The sequence below is a fragment of the Lycium ferocissimum genome, chromosome 9 (genome assembly GCF_029784015.1).
Source record: "Lycium ferocissimum isolate CSIRO_LF1 chromosome 9, AGI_CSIRO_Lferr_CH_V1, whole genome shotgun sequence".
Lineage (NCBI taxonomy): Eukaryota > Viridiplantae > Streptophyta > Magnoliopsida > Solanales > Solanaceae > Lycium > Lycium ferocissimum.
In genome coordinates, this window is record NC_081350.1 from 15,749,929 (window position 1) to 15,766,000 (window position 16,072).

The following is a 16,072-nucleotide window of genomic DNA, read 5'->3' on the forward strand; positions in this document are numbered from 1 at the left end:
AAGCCTATTTTCTTGTAGTGAAAATAACCTGTGATAAAAGATAAAATTACATACACTAATAATGTACTCCCTCCATCCCAATTTAAGTGTTTTAGTTTGACTAGACACGAAGTTTTCTCGTAATCTTAAATTAAAGATTTGTATAATGTACTAAAATGTCATTCGAATCTTGTGGTTATAAACTTGACATGTAGGATGCTTAAATTGTTAACTTACTAAATATAGAAAGATACACTCTTTTGGGATAAACCAAAAAGAAAAGCAAGACATTTAAATTGGACGAAAGGTTATTGTTAATGGATATAAATTCAATCGATTGTCTTATGTTATATAAATTAAATCGTTTTTCTTATGTTTGTACTAAGTGTCTATGAAAATGCCTCGTGTAAGTTGGATAGGTGTGGATGAACTAAGCAGCCAGCTTTTGTTGTTTTTGATACTACGTTCACTTAACTTGGCTCATTACCAATATTTGATAGTAATTGACGGTAGAGAGAGGTCCAGGAAATATACAAATTAGTTATCTAAAGGCACATATCATCTGCAGTGACACCTCTGGTGTGCACGTAATGTCCATGTGCAGTTTGGACCAAAAAAAGCTTTCCTGAAATTATTCCTTCCATTAATATAGGCTAAAACGTGGAGTTTATGCCAAAAACAAGAATTGGCATTTTTCTGTTACTGAATGTTAGTAGAACCCATCACAAAAGGAGAAAAAAAAAAAGAAAAAAAAAAACGCCAATTTTGATATGCTTATGAACAAAATCAACATGGAGATAGTAAAAGCTACTACTCTATATGGAATATTGCCAACTCTTGGAAGATGTGTTGTTTTCTTTTGTGTCTCGATCAAGGACTGTATGTAGTCATAATTTAGCCCCTTTGCTCTTCTAATAGGGGCTTGTAATTGACGCCACAAAAGTATGAACTTTTACACTATATAGTTGTCTATCAAAATAATAGCTGACAAATTTTTACTTTTTTTTTTTTTTTGGTATATAACATATATATATATACAAAAAATATACATGTTATATACATAAGTGATATAAATTTTTATATATTTGACTAGCGACTATAATTATTTTTGGCGAGCGGCCATATATGCAAACTTCCCCGGAAAGAAGTTCCTAATAGGAATTAGAGATTGCCAAAACCCAAAAGGCAAAATGGGTCTTGAATTAGAACACTTTTTCTTTTGGGTCGGTTCTTTTGATACGTATTATTTAATGTGAGGTCCACGTCTACATGACATGGAAAATCAATTTATTATTTTAAAAGTCATGCCAAGTCAAATTTATGATAATCAAAAGTAGCAAATCCAACTAGAGTGATTTTGTAAGAGAAAATTCATAAATTAAGTAATTTTATCGATACATAAATAACTTAAGTGATTTTACTAAGAATACAATGAAGCAACAACTGGTACTATAGAGAAGCGGCCATAAACTAGAGAGTTTTTATCAATTTGAAAGATCATTTAATGTAATTGAAATAACTGAATTTTGAGTGACCATTTGAGAAATTTACTCCACAAATGTTAGATGTTTATCAACACCATGGAGATGTAAAAGCTCGATATCAGAAATAGCAAATAACGATTTAATTTGCCAACGTTAGATTATTAGTAAAGTTAGACATCCACAATTAAAATGCTATTCCTTTTTTGATTTGATTTAAACACGTGCATAGATTGTTGTTCCATATGATCAAGCATAGACTTCGTGGATTAATGTACTATATTAGAAGTTTATGAGGACCACAAAAGAAAATTTTGTTTAAGTAGTTGTCAACATCTTAAATTAACAAAACATTAAAGGGTAAAAAATGTCCCTAGAAACGGATTACATTTGCCCTCCTTTTACTTATTGGACCTTGATTGTCCTTAATGTAAATTTTCGGGATAAAATGCACCTCCTTTCATGTGACTGAGTCCCGATTGTCCTTAACGTTAATTTTTAAGTTAAAATGTCCTTGTTTTTAACGGAATTATGAGATGACACATGTGAGTTTTTAATTAAATATGTACCTCAACCATAAGTAACCTAACTCATCTGGGTTAACCCAAAACAACTAGAAACGATTTGTCCATACCCGGTCCTTCAATCTTTCACATTTTGCAACTAAATGGATTCAAAAAACAACAATGTCTTCTTCGTTTGAAGCTGCAATTTTTTGTTCAAAGTTGATGCAAACAAGTAATTCCAATCGATTCAAGATCTAGGTTCAACTCAGCTTCTTCATCGTTTAAAAATGTTGGATTCTTAAAAAATCTGCTCTAACAAAACAAATAAATTTGGATAGGTCGGATTATTAATAGGTTGGGTATAATATTCACATGAAACCAATAAATCAATATCACATATTTAATTAAAGCATCATCTCATAATTCTGTTAAAAGGAAGGGTATTTTTAACTGTAAAGAGTAATTAGGGTCCAACGGATGAAATGAGGGGCATTTTTAATCATAAAGTTAACGTTAAGGATAATTGAGATTCAATAAATAATAAAATTATAAAAATATGATAAACCATTTACAATACGTTAGATGTATTTTTAACCCTTTTCCGTTAAGCTAATACAAAAATTAAGAGGTGCTCATCAATTAGAAAGATTGAGCACTTGAAAGTAGGTGGAGTTGGAACAAGAGACAAAGAAAAAGGACAAAGGTGGCAAAGGACGACTCGATTAATAACCAGGAAAAGTCTATGACGTACTAGAATAGGCATGCCTAATATGGGAGTCCTGGCTGACATTCCCTTTTTTTTTATTTTTCATATCAGATATCTGTATTAGGATTGCGATTAATTTGAATTGGCGACATATAAGACTCATATAAGAAGGAAGCGCTCCCTAACAGAGTTTTTTTTTCACATTCAGGACTCGAAATCGAAACTTCTAATAAAAAATGAAAGGTAAACTCGGGGAAAAAAATTAAAAATAAAGTAACCATATCTATCCCACCAAAGTCTTTGTTGATCTGGTTGACATTCCCTTGCTATTCTATTGAAGACCTTTAAAAGGAAATGGACAAACCTCAATAATTGCACGCACTGTAGATTCGGCATTAATCAATTAATTATTCACCTCTAATTTCTAACATGTCATGCTCTGGATCAGTTAGGTACTAAATTATCTGAACACTCAACTGAGATATGAAACTTTTGAAAAAGCCACTTGGAGTACAGATATGTAACTTTCAGACGTTACACAATAAAATTTGGATCTTCTCAAAAAGCATATTTTCTTGAATAAGAATTGTTCTTTCTGTAGTTTAATTTTATGTGTTATTGGGCATTGAAATTTAAGTGGAAAAAACTTATGAATCTTGTGATCTTCAATTAAAGAGTATATAATGTGTCAAAGTGTTGTTTTAATCGTACGTTTGCTTTTAAACATGTTATGTTACAACAACAACAACAACATATCCGGTGTAATTTCGCAGGTGGGGTTTGGAGAGAGTGTATCTATACCTTATCCTTATCTCGGAAGGTAGAGAGGTTGTTTTCGATAGACTTTTGGCTAAAATAAAAGCAAACCAAAGCAATCCGGAAAAGTAAATAACGAAAGTAAAGCAGGTATGGCAAAATACTATTATTAAGCATGACAAAGCAAACTGGAAAAAAAACAATAATGTAAATATATACCACAAAATCATACTATATTGAAGTTCAAGAAACAACAAATAATAACATAAATCAAAGGACAAGAAACTACAAGAGTAATACTACGACTACAAGTATGGAAGAATACGCATGACAATGCTCAACTACCTACTAGCCTTCTACCCTAATATGTGTGTCTTCCATAACCTCTTATCTAAGGTCATGTCCTCGGTGAGCTAAAGTTGCGCCATGTTCTATATAATCAGCTCTTTAGTACTTCTTCGGCCTACCTCTGCCTCTCCTGAAACCATCCATACCTCTCACACCTCCGCACTGGGGCATCCGTGCATCTTCTCTTCACATGACCGAACCATCTCAGTCTCGCTTCCCTCATCTTTTCCTCTACCAAGGCCACCCCCATCTTGTTTCGGATATCCTCATCTCTAATCCTATCTCTCCCCGTATGCCTACACGTCCACCGCAACATCCTTGTTATACCCTATTTTAACCTAAGTCAAAATAGTTTACAACATCCGGGTAATTCCGGGGTTAATTAAGGTTAAGAGTCGCCACCTAATTATTTACGGTGAATTAGGGCACCTAAGGTTAATTAAAGTAATTATCTAGAGTTGATTTGTTTTTAAAGTCTACGAAACCAAAATTCTAGGTACGGGTTCAACTAATCTAGAGGGAAGGTATTAGGCATCCTCTAAATTCCATTAAAAATGGTTAATCCGACCAGACTTAGATCTAATTAGGCTAAGTGTAAATGTAATATTAGAAAATAAAATAGTTCGTAAATATTGTTAAGGTTATAGAAATATAGTGGTGTTATTAAAATAAGATTTATAGAAAATTATAAATAAAAGAAAGAGTATAATGATGCTGTTTAAATAATACTCATAAATATTACTAAAGTTTTAAAAAAAAAATGCAGTTTTGAGTGAAGCTTGTACCAAATGTAATAATCTTACGTAAAAAGGAAACTTTAGATGCCAAACTAAAACTTATAAACACTACTAAGGCTTTAGCTAAAAATGCTATTTAAAGGAAGATTTGCATGAAATATATAAGTAGAAGAAAATGGGGTTTATGCAGCGTTTCAATAAATATTTGACATAATTCAAGTGGTAAGGTATTAATTGATTTTTTTTGCATTTTTAGGAGTATAGACAAAAAATACAAAATAGCTGATGAGAGTTTTCTTTATTTTTATTAACTATACTTTAAAAAATATGCATATTGACTCAAAACTTGGAGAGTTATTTATAAAATATATTTGATTTTATGTTTGCGTATTAATGATGTTTCGAAATTCCGAAGATAGTAAAAGCGAATCATGATTCCTTTGACCCAAAATATATAGTCATGTTATGTGGAAAATCCATCATTCTAAAATAAATATTATAGATTATAAATCATTTCATCCTAAAAAGAGGAATGAAGCCTATGGGGGGGGGGGGGGTGGATAATTGTCGGTTTCTCTTTTTTAAATCAACTACCATCGTACTAACCTACTAATTCCTCTAAGGTTTATCTAATCTAAGCAAATAAAACAACTAAAGTGTTAGTCATGTAATGGCAAATCAAATACAAAAATAAAAATGAAATAGAAGAGTAAAACAAAAATGATTTAAATGGGCTAAGTCCATTTTAGGACTGCTGCTGTTATTTTCGTTATTGGGCTTTTGGCCCAAAACTCAATTCTTTCTTTTGAATATAGGCTGCGGACTGATCAAGCAAAGGGGAAGATTTTGTTGGGCTTTAGCCCAACGCCGAACGCAGGAGGTGACGAGTCCCTCGAACTCGTATGCGAGATGGTCATGCACAAAAAATGAAAAGGAAAAGCATTAGTATATGATCAAGGAATAAAGTTAAACGTACAAATGTAAACTCAAGGTAGATCAGCAGGTTGCGTATATGCCATGTATATTTAAAAAATGAAATAGAGACGGGGCGGGGGGGGGGGGGGGGGGGGGGAATCCGTAGGTGAACAGAGGGGCTAGGGATGTAAATTCAAAAGAAGGGACAGATCAGTGATGTATATACTATGTATATCTGAATATGTTCCTTTGTGCAAACAGCGGATTTAATTAGTTGGACTATCAACAGATGTGTGGAGTTAACCAGTTAAACTACCAATGAATCTTATTATAACCTCGAACAGATCCTAGTGTATTTCGCAGGGACTTCCGATTAGGCAGGGATGAAGGAAAGCAAAATAAATAAAGCTTGAGGCTACCGAACAAACAGTTCATGTTCAACAAAACTATCATTATAACTTTGATTTTTAAAACTTAGTATCAGATTGCTAATCGATACTAGAAGCAAAAGAAACAACCACAGAAAGAACCTACCTAATCATGATTTGAGTTAAAGGAAAGACAACCAAAAACATCAACAAAACAAAATAAACTACATAAGGACAGAATCTAAAAAAAAAATGGACAGAAGGGGGAAAAATTACTCAACACCAAATACAAAACAACAACCTAAGTACGACACAAACCAAAACTATGACCTATAAGCAGAACTAAGTACGAAAAGCCATAGCAGGGAAACGAAAATGCTATAAGCTATATCAACACAAAAGCTTAGAAAAGAGAAGGAGGGAGAACAGGTGAACATCACATGATAAGATAAAACAGCCACTGATCAAAAGGAGGGGTCAACCACTGCACAATATCATAAATTTTCTTAATAGCGTGTTAATGGTACGGAGTATAAGATTCAGATTTCAATCCCAAGGTATCCTTTCAGTCCCAAAGAGAGGCAATTTAAAATGTTCTTAAGGAAAAAGCATATTTGAAAGGCAGTCTTTCAATTAAACTTCAACAAAATCAGCTTATCAAAATGGTATGCTAAATACAAAACAATTCTCAACATGTGGATGCAGACACACTTGTTGGTATTTTGTTTACCATATTACAGGTCACTATACCAAACTATTACTTCGATGGGCGTTTAAACACAACAGAAGGGATTGAATTACATATCAGTGATTTAATGCTATCCTAGGGCCTGTTTGGTACAAACATATGCAGTAGTGGACTCTAAATCATGGAAGAGAAAATAATCAAGGCTCACTGCCACTGTTTTCGTATTAGCATTAACCAAAACAGAAAATTAAACTTATAGTTGAAAGACAATTATGGAAATGGTTCGATCTTTGATCTGTTTTAATCACACAATGTACCGAAGATATACACACCACGGTGTATATATCAGTTACCACTACTAAAAAACTGCTAAAAATCGACGGATCAAAAACCGACGCACTGGGTCGTTTAAAAAAACCGACGGAAAACCGACTCACAGAGTCGGTTTTTTGTATTTTTAATTATTTTTAATTATTTTAATCAGAAAACCGACGGACAACAAACGGTTTTTTTGGCGAATTTGAAAATATAATTCCGCCAAAATAAACGACGTCCCCACGTCGGTTTAATTAAAAAAAAATTAATATAAAACCGACGTCGTACGTCGGTTTTATTTTAAAAATATTATAAATAATATACAATCATTTTGTTTTTTAAAAAAATAATAAACATTTTTTTTTTGAAGAAACCGACGGACAGTGTCGGTTTCGTTTTTTTTTTAATTTTTGGGGTCAAAATCCGGTCAAATGTGCGGAAAAAACCGACGGACGAGTCGGTTTGTCCGTCGCTTTTCCTATATATTGGCGATAACGGGATTCTTTCCCATTTCGGCTATCCCTCTTCAAAATTAAACCCACCCTCCCCAACCCTAGCCGCCGCCCCCTCCCTCCGCCGACGCTGCCTCCCCCATTTCGCCGCCGCCCAACGCCCGGTCGCGTGTCGGCCTCCTTCCCCTACCCCAAACCCATTTTGAAGGTTAGTTTCTCTTAAATTAGGTAAGATTAAAATTCTTTTAATCTTAGTTTTATTTGTAGATTTTAGGCCTAATGCTCGTCTATTTAGCTTTGTTCAACATCATTTGCAATGTTATTAATGTTGAATTTGTGGAAAAAAAAAAAGTAAACTTTATTTGCCTAGTTTAATTTACTTGTCATTTTTTTTTTTTTGGGTTGAGATTGTGCTATATTTCATATTCTTTGTCAATGTATTTGTGTTAGCTTAGTTATCATTCTTTGTAATATTGTTGATGTTGAATATGTGCAAAAATATATACTTTAATTATTTGACTAGTTTTTTTGTTGTTGTTGGATTGTGCTTTTTGTTAGAAACCCATAAGTTATTAGAATTGTTATTGATCATTCTAAATTAGAATGGATTGAGATTGTGCTTTTCAAAGTTAAATTGTTAAGTTATAGTATTTCTATAACCTCAATACTAAAATGTAGATTTTATTTCTCTAGATTTACTTTTCAATTTTTAGAATTGGTTGAATTGTGCTTTTCAAATTAAGTTAGAATTATTAAGTTATGTTAGAATTATTAAGTTATAATATTTCTATAACCTCAAAACTAAAATGTAGATTTTATTTGACTAGATTTACTTTTCAATTTTTAGAATTAAAGTTAGAATCCATAAGTTATTAAAGTTAGAATTGTTATTGAGAATTCAAAGTTAGAATTAGTTGGGATTGTGCTTTTCAAAATTATATTAAAGTTAGAATTTATAAATTATTAAAGTTAAGGAAAGAAGAGTTGAGGAAAGTAACACCATGAAAGCGAATATTGAATTGCTAATGGCACAAGTTAAAAGCCACATCGCATGTGGACGTTTTGGTGTGCCCCTTCTCCCCTCCCCTCGACCCCGGAAGATGATGATGACGGTGATTTCGTAGCCCGAACACCGGATGATCGATTGTAGTAGTTTGAATTTAATAATGGACTTATGTTAAAACTAGTTAATGGTACTTTTGGTTGGTCATTTAAATATTTCAGAACTTTGAAGGTTTATTTAGATCGTATTTGATGTGTTTTATTATTACTTAGGATGATTTTATGTGTTGTAGCTCTTTTTAGAATTGATTTGGAGCATTTTAATGCTAGTTTTGAGCTTGACTTTTGTTATTGGTTTCGAGCAGATTTTGGTACTTGGTTTTTGTGCGGGTGTGGTTGCGGAAAATGCATGATTTGCATCTTTGAAATTTTTCCGGAAAACCGACGGAAAATCGACTCGTCCGTCGGTTTTTGAAATTAATTTTGCGAATTTTCCGAAAAACCGACTCGTCCGTCGGTTTTCCGGAATTAATGCTTATATTTTACAAAAAAACGACTCGTGTGTCGGTTTTATAATTAAAAATAAAAAAATTATATAAAAAAACCGACGCGGGCGTCGTTTTCATAAAATATATATTATTGATATATAAGATAAAAAATCCGAATTTAATAAAACCGACCATTTTGTCCGTCGGTTTTTTAATTTTTTTTAATTTTTAAAAATATTTGAATAAAACCCGACGGACAACGTAACCGATGATGTCCGTCGGTAAAAACGACGTTGTCCGTCGTTTTTCGAAAGCGAGGCTATTAAAACCGACGGACGTTAAAATGTCGGTTTCCCGTCGGTTTGGTTAAAAAAACCGACGCTAGACGTCGGTTTTTGTCAACGGTTTTTTCCGTTTTTTTAGTAGTGTACATATCGAACGTATATCTTCTTCTTACATTGATAACCCATTGTATATCTTATGTATATTCGATTTCAAATAAGTTCCAAGGTCTGGAAATTCAGTCTAAGCATTCAAACTACAGCACGCGTTTTTAAATTCATTCTAGCAGTTATCAACCTATCCTAACAGCTCCCAAACATCAAACGAATAATACGACGACAAAGAAACTACATAACAATAATAAAAAAAAAAACAGAAAGAGCTAAAATTTTAACTAAAGCAGAAAATCAAAGGCTGAAAGCGATAAGCGCATCAAAGTTTACCTTGTTTGCGTGCGATGAACTGGGACGGGGTCACGAATCCAACCAACTCCGAACTTGAGTATCGTTCGGATTCGAGTCAGTAGCAGGGGTAAAAGGGGAATAAAGTAATTTAATATTTTGAATCGACTATCCGAAAGTGCCAAGATTGAAGAGTATTGATTTTTTTTACAGAAGAGTATTGAAGAGTCGAATTAGAACAAGCTAAGACTTAAAATAGTAGTAAAAAAAGGTGAGATGTTGAGTATGGTGAAGTATTCTATTCCCGATTTTTGGCTCCAAACCAAAGTTGAAAATAACCGTTTGGATTCCAGATTCGAATCTCTAAAGTTGATTCGCTTCAGAAAAATTCAGAAAGGTATTTTGGCTATTTGTGTTGACCAGCTCAATGGAGATGCGAGAGAGAAAGATGTTACACAAAAACGTCATGTCCGGATCTGCCATGACTAAGAAGAGCTTGGCCTTTTGCTCAAAGTAAAGAAGCATGGCTGCTGTGAATTAGGCTTGATCCGAAACTGGGGTGACAAAGTCTGAGCTGGAGAGAAAGAAGCGGAGCTTTCATTCTAAAAATAAGAGGAAAGCAGAACGCGTTGCACGAAAAAAAGACCTGTTGGATTCTGCCATTGTTGAAAGGAGGTCAAGGTTTTGCTGAAATGGGAGGAGAGGAGAGAGATGAGGGAGGCTGCGTTTTCTTCTTTTTTTTTTTGGTTCATTCGGTTTTAGGGGTGAAGAGGAGAGATTGGGCCGGATAGGGTCGTGGGCTGGTCGGGTCAAATATTTCAGATGGGTTCTATTTTTGGCCGAAAATTGGGCCGCTTGTTTGGTCCGAAAAAATATGGCCCCTTTCCTTCATTCAATTAAACTCCTTTTGGGTTTCTAATTTAACAACTAGTACTATGAAGACAATTAATAATTAGTATGTAGAAAGTAAAGATTTAATAAAGTATAATTAATTTAACGAGCACAAAATCCGAAAATGAAACGATGACGAATCATTTAAAAATTGTGATAAAGTAACGAAAGTAATGTTGATAGAAAATAGTGAAGATGAAAGTAATGATATTAATAGCAGTAAAATAGTAGCGAAAATAAAATATTTAGATTTAATTAATTTAAAAGCCCAAGGAAATAAATTGGAATAAAGGAGGGACGAAATTGGGTGTCAACAATCCTCATTTCCGTTACATTCATCTTCTGAATGTGAGAATTCTTGACTGGCTAACACTCCGCCCCATACAACATAGTTGGTCTAACCACCACTCTGTAGAACTTGTCTTTAAGTTTTGATGGCACCCTCTTATCATACAGGACTCCGGATGCGGGCCTCCACTTCATCCACCCTGCACCAATACGATGTGTGACATCATCGTCACTCTTCCCATTTCTTTGGATAATAGACCCAAGATACTTGAAACTTCTTCTCTTTTGGATGACCTGGTTATTAAGCCTCACTTCCACGCCAGCCTCATGCGCTACGTCACTAGACTTGCATTCCAAGATTCTGTCTTGATCCTGCTCAACCTGAACCTTTTAGAATCCAGGATTTGTCTCCAAACAGCTTAGCGTTAACTCTGTCGCGAATCTCGTCAATGAACACTATGTCATCCGCTAAACCATGGAACCTCACCTTGAATTTGCCGCGTCAATACGTTCATTACCAGGGCAAATAAAAAGGGGCTAAGGGTTGACCCTGGTGCAACTCCATCACAACTAGGAAGTGCTCTAAGTCTCCCCTCACTGTCCGGTCTTGGCTCCATCATATATGTCCTTGATCGCTCTAGTGTACGCCATAGGTACACCTCTAGCCTCCGAGCATCTTCATAGGACTTTCCTTGGGACTTTGTCGTATGCCTCTTTTAGACTGATGAACACCATATGTAAGTCAATCTTCCTCTCCCTATACCACTTCACCAGTCACCTTACAAGATGGATGGCTATGTAGTCGAGCGCCCAAACATGAATCCGAACTGGTTCCCCGAAATAGACACGCCCCTCCTCACCTCATCTCCACCACCCTCTCCCAATTTCATAGGCTTAACAGCTTAATACCCCGATAGTTGTTGCAATTCTGGATGTCGCCTTTGTTCTTGTATAAAGGGATCATTGTACTCCACCTCCAATCTTCGGACATTTTCGCTGTCGAAAAATCTAGATTAAACAACCTAGTCAGTCACTGCATAACTATAAACATGTCATGTTGGTTATTAAGTTTAAAAAGTTAGTGTCAGATATAGAAAGTGATATTTTTTAACAGACTAAACACATAATTAGACACATAAACTGAGAAGATACATATATCAAATGGCGTGTCAAGCACTTACGATACATAGGTTTTCAAGCAAATCTCTGCATGGAAGGGGAGATAGTATAATTTACCCTGTATGATGACTTTAATTGTCTTGTATTTTCTTCTTCTACATGTACACGTAGAAAATCGTAGAATAAGCAAGTTGATTTGCTATTTAATTATTTATATTTGATGTGGATTTCGTGAATTTGCTTACATTTATAAGGTTATATATCATTACTTAATTTCTTGTTTTCTATCATACGTGATTTCAGGAACTCAAGTTAGATTTGCTACCTTTGAAATGAAAATGATAGACGCAACTCAAGAGAAGCCCTATCGATCAGTCGCAAAGATCCCAAGCATACTACGTTAATTCAGCTCACACCATCTAAAAATTATACTTATAATATTTGAGTCAAAACTCCGCCTGTGTGAGCTAACTCCGCCTGTGTGAGCTCGCTCACATTGCCGGTCCCAAGCCCGGATAAAGGAGGAGGGTTGCCGAGGGTCAATCGGAATGCCTCCCCTCCCTGCAGGGTAGGGTAAGGCTGCGTCATCTTACCCCCACCGGACCCCACTGTGTGGGATTACTAATCAGGTTTGATATGATGATAATATTTGAGTCAAGTGAGAATGACATTTGAATCAGGGTATTCAAGGGTAAAAAATTATTTATACAATTAGGTCACTCATATTTATTAGTTAACTACAAGTAAACTTATGTTATAAACATTAATTGGGGGATGGGGCTAACTTTATAAATTAAACCGAACCTGTTGTTATAGATTAATCTACATTGACTGAAGAAAAATGTTACACTTATCAGTGCATGTATATAACTTAAATCTTTTAATTGAACATGAAAATGTGGATCAATGGCAGGTTGTATATCATTGACTAGAAAGCTTAAATAATTTGTGTATACCAAAACATTAAGTACATATATATTACACTAATAACATTTCATGAGCCTGTATCTAGGAAGGATATGATTTCAAAATTGTGATGGGATACATTTATATTCATTTTAAAAATTAAAAATAGCCAATAATCTGCTAAGCTCAATGTTAATTGCCAATCCCAGGGCTAGGAGCTGATCGATCAACAATAATGTCACCAGAAAATTGTTGCCCTGCATGAACAAGCTTGGCATGACCTTTTTTACTTGGGGAAGAAGGCAGCACGGTGTTTTTATTCAACAACTTTCTTGCTTCAAAACTCGGCGGATAACAGACTAGCAGAACAACTAAAATAATGGAAATCGCCATTCCCCAACGAGCCATGTGGTAATTATACAATGAGGAACTAGTTGGGAGCGAAATGGACACTTTGCTAAGATGGAAAGAGAGTAGATGAAAAAACACAAGTTGTTGAATGAAGGAAATTGAGAGGAATTTATTGGAAGAGAAGAGTAGTGTGAGTGTCAAGTTAGTTGACATGACAAAAGGAATATTATTTTGCATATGTACTTTGTACAAGGTGTCTTTAGAAATGCCTCGTGGAAGTTGGGTAGGTTTGGATGAACTAAGCTGCCGGCTTTTCTTGTTTCTAAGTTCAAAAGTAAAGTACATATATGTCCCTTTTTTCTATATGGGTTCTGTTTTTTACTCCAAATTATCTTGGTTTTGTTAATTGTGTTCACATAGAGTCATGGTGCCGGAGGGCAGGCGACATGTACTGAAGGGTGTTCAATTAAATTTTCTTTGCCAAAAGTTGTATTGCGTAAATAAGGTTAAAAGAGATTTAAATTATTGAATTCCGTCGACAAAGAAGCTTGTAGTGTAGTAGTAAAGGCGACTCAAAATTTACTTTAGGTTGCAGGTTTGAATAATTTTGCATTTTTACGTTTTTCTTAAATCCTCATGTTTGAATTTATGGCTCCAACATAGCTCAAGAGTCCAGGAAATACAGAGAAGTAACATAGGTCACATATTATCTACAGTGACTTCTTGTGTGCACGCAAAAGTCAGAGGTCCATTTTAGTGATAATGAACTTATATCTTTCCACTACTGAAGAAAAATATTATTTATAAACTCTATGAATCTCTGAAAGCTCTATTCAATCTCTTTTGTTATGAAAATAGCTAGTAGCACCCCTATTTATAATAGTAAGAAACTTTCTTTAACTCAGAACAGGAAAACCTATTCCTATACTAATTTGACTATAAATCCTAACTAGACATGAATTAAAATGCCAAGTCCTAATCAAATATAGTTTCCTACAACTTTGAATTATTATTTCCAACATTCTCCGGTAATTCAAAGTTGTATATCCAACTTTTGATGCACTTGTCACTATCTTCCAATTGTTGAAGTACTTGTTTCCAACCCATCAATTGTTGAAGCACTTTCTCTTCAGCCGTCACTCACCATCTTCCAATTTGTTGAAGCACTTTTTCTTCAACCGTCATAATCATTGGAGCACTTTCTCTCCAACCTTCACAACCGTTGGAACACTTTCTCTCCAACATTCCATTGTTGAAGCACTTTCTCTCCAACATTCCATTGTTTGGAGCACTTTCTCTCTAACATTCCAATTTGTTGATGCACTTTCTCACAACCTACAATTGTTGAAGCACTTTCTCTTTAACCTTCACAATCGTTGGAGCACTTCTCTCCAACATTCCATTTTTGTTGATGCACTTTCTCATCAACCTTCAATTGTTGAAGCACTTTCTCTTCAACCTTCACAATCGTTGGAGCACTTTCTCTCCAACATTCCAATTTTGTTGATGCACTTTCTCATCAACCTTCACAATCGTTGGAGCACATTCTCTCCAACATTCTAATTTTGTTGATGCACTTTCTCATCAACCTTCAATTGTTGAAGCACTTTCTCTTCAACCTTCACAATCGTTGGAGCACTTTCTCTCCAGACATTCCAATTTTATTGATGCACTTCTCATCAACACCCATTATTTTTTTTCTTGGTTGTGTTGGAGCACTTCTCTCCAACTTCCAATAGTTGATGCACTTCTCATCAACATTCTAGTTTTGTTCGATTTCTTCTCTTCCTCCGTGCCATATTTTCTTGCTCTTTTTGTTTTAAACCTGCAATATTCTTTTTTTTTTCCTCAATCCTTCTCAGTATGATTGTTTTTCATGCATCTATCATCAGCCCGAAAGTTTGCCCACAGGTATAATTCTTGGCCAGACGGGCGGCATATATTGGCTAGTGTCGACCGCCTGCAACGGAAGCTATTTGATTCTCTACCAAGATCGTAGAAGCTCTGATACCAATTTGAAGGAAAATATTTTATTGATAGACTCTATGAATCTATGAAAGCTCTATACAATCTCTCTTGTTCTTTCTTGTTATGAAAATAGTTAGTAGCACCCCTATTTATAATAGTAAGAAACCTTCTTTAACTCAGAACAGGAAAACTTATTCCTATACTAATTTGACTATAAATTCTAACTAGACATCAATTAAAATGTCAAATCCTAATCAAATATGATTTCCTACAACTTTGAATTATTATTTCCAACAACTATTAGAGGCTAAAAGCTTTGACAGAGGTTGGCTCTAACTGAATACCAACAGAGTACATACATCAAAAGGAAGGGGAACAAAGCACCAATAAAGTGGAAATGGCCAGATCTCCTAAATAGGAATTAGTAAGTAGTGATTTACCTAATTTAGCTTTTAACTTAGATGTCAATAGTTAAAATGCTGTTTTGCCAATGTGTTTTAGAAGTGAGGGCCAAGAGAAAATTTGTTTTAATGTTCGAAAACTTAATGCAAATATATGAAGTGCTTAATTAGAAAGGTGTAATATGTGTAAAAAAATGAGAAGCTACTGCATTATCCAAGCTTAAACATTAAGTTTTCATGGAGTCCCAATAGAGATGGAAGCAAAAACACCCACACACACATATACAGTCGTGTACAAAGATAAGAAGAAAGGAGAAGATATTTTGTGATGAATGGAAAATGAAACTCAATTCATTTAAGTGACAACTTACAAGTATATATGTACATAATGAAAGGAGTAACTATCATACTCTAACTAACTACCAGCTGGATAACTGATTTGCCAGCTGGTTAAAACTCATAATGTTACACCTCGTATCTTCGAAGAAAAACTTATCAAATTTGAAACATAAGTACGTTGAGTTATGGTTAAGTAAAACCGCTTTGGAATATAAGCAAGCATTGTTAAGTATATTTAATAAGTGAAGGATGTATATAAGGTATACCGGAAGGTTTTATAAGAAAATGAGTGGAAGAAATGGAGTAGTACGACTTTGGAGAAAGGATCGGCAAAGTTTCGTGTGAAAATTTTAGTCCAAATTGAGGGAAGAATATCTCTTGGCAT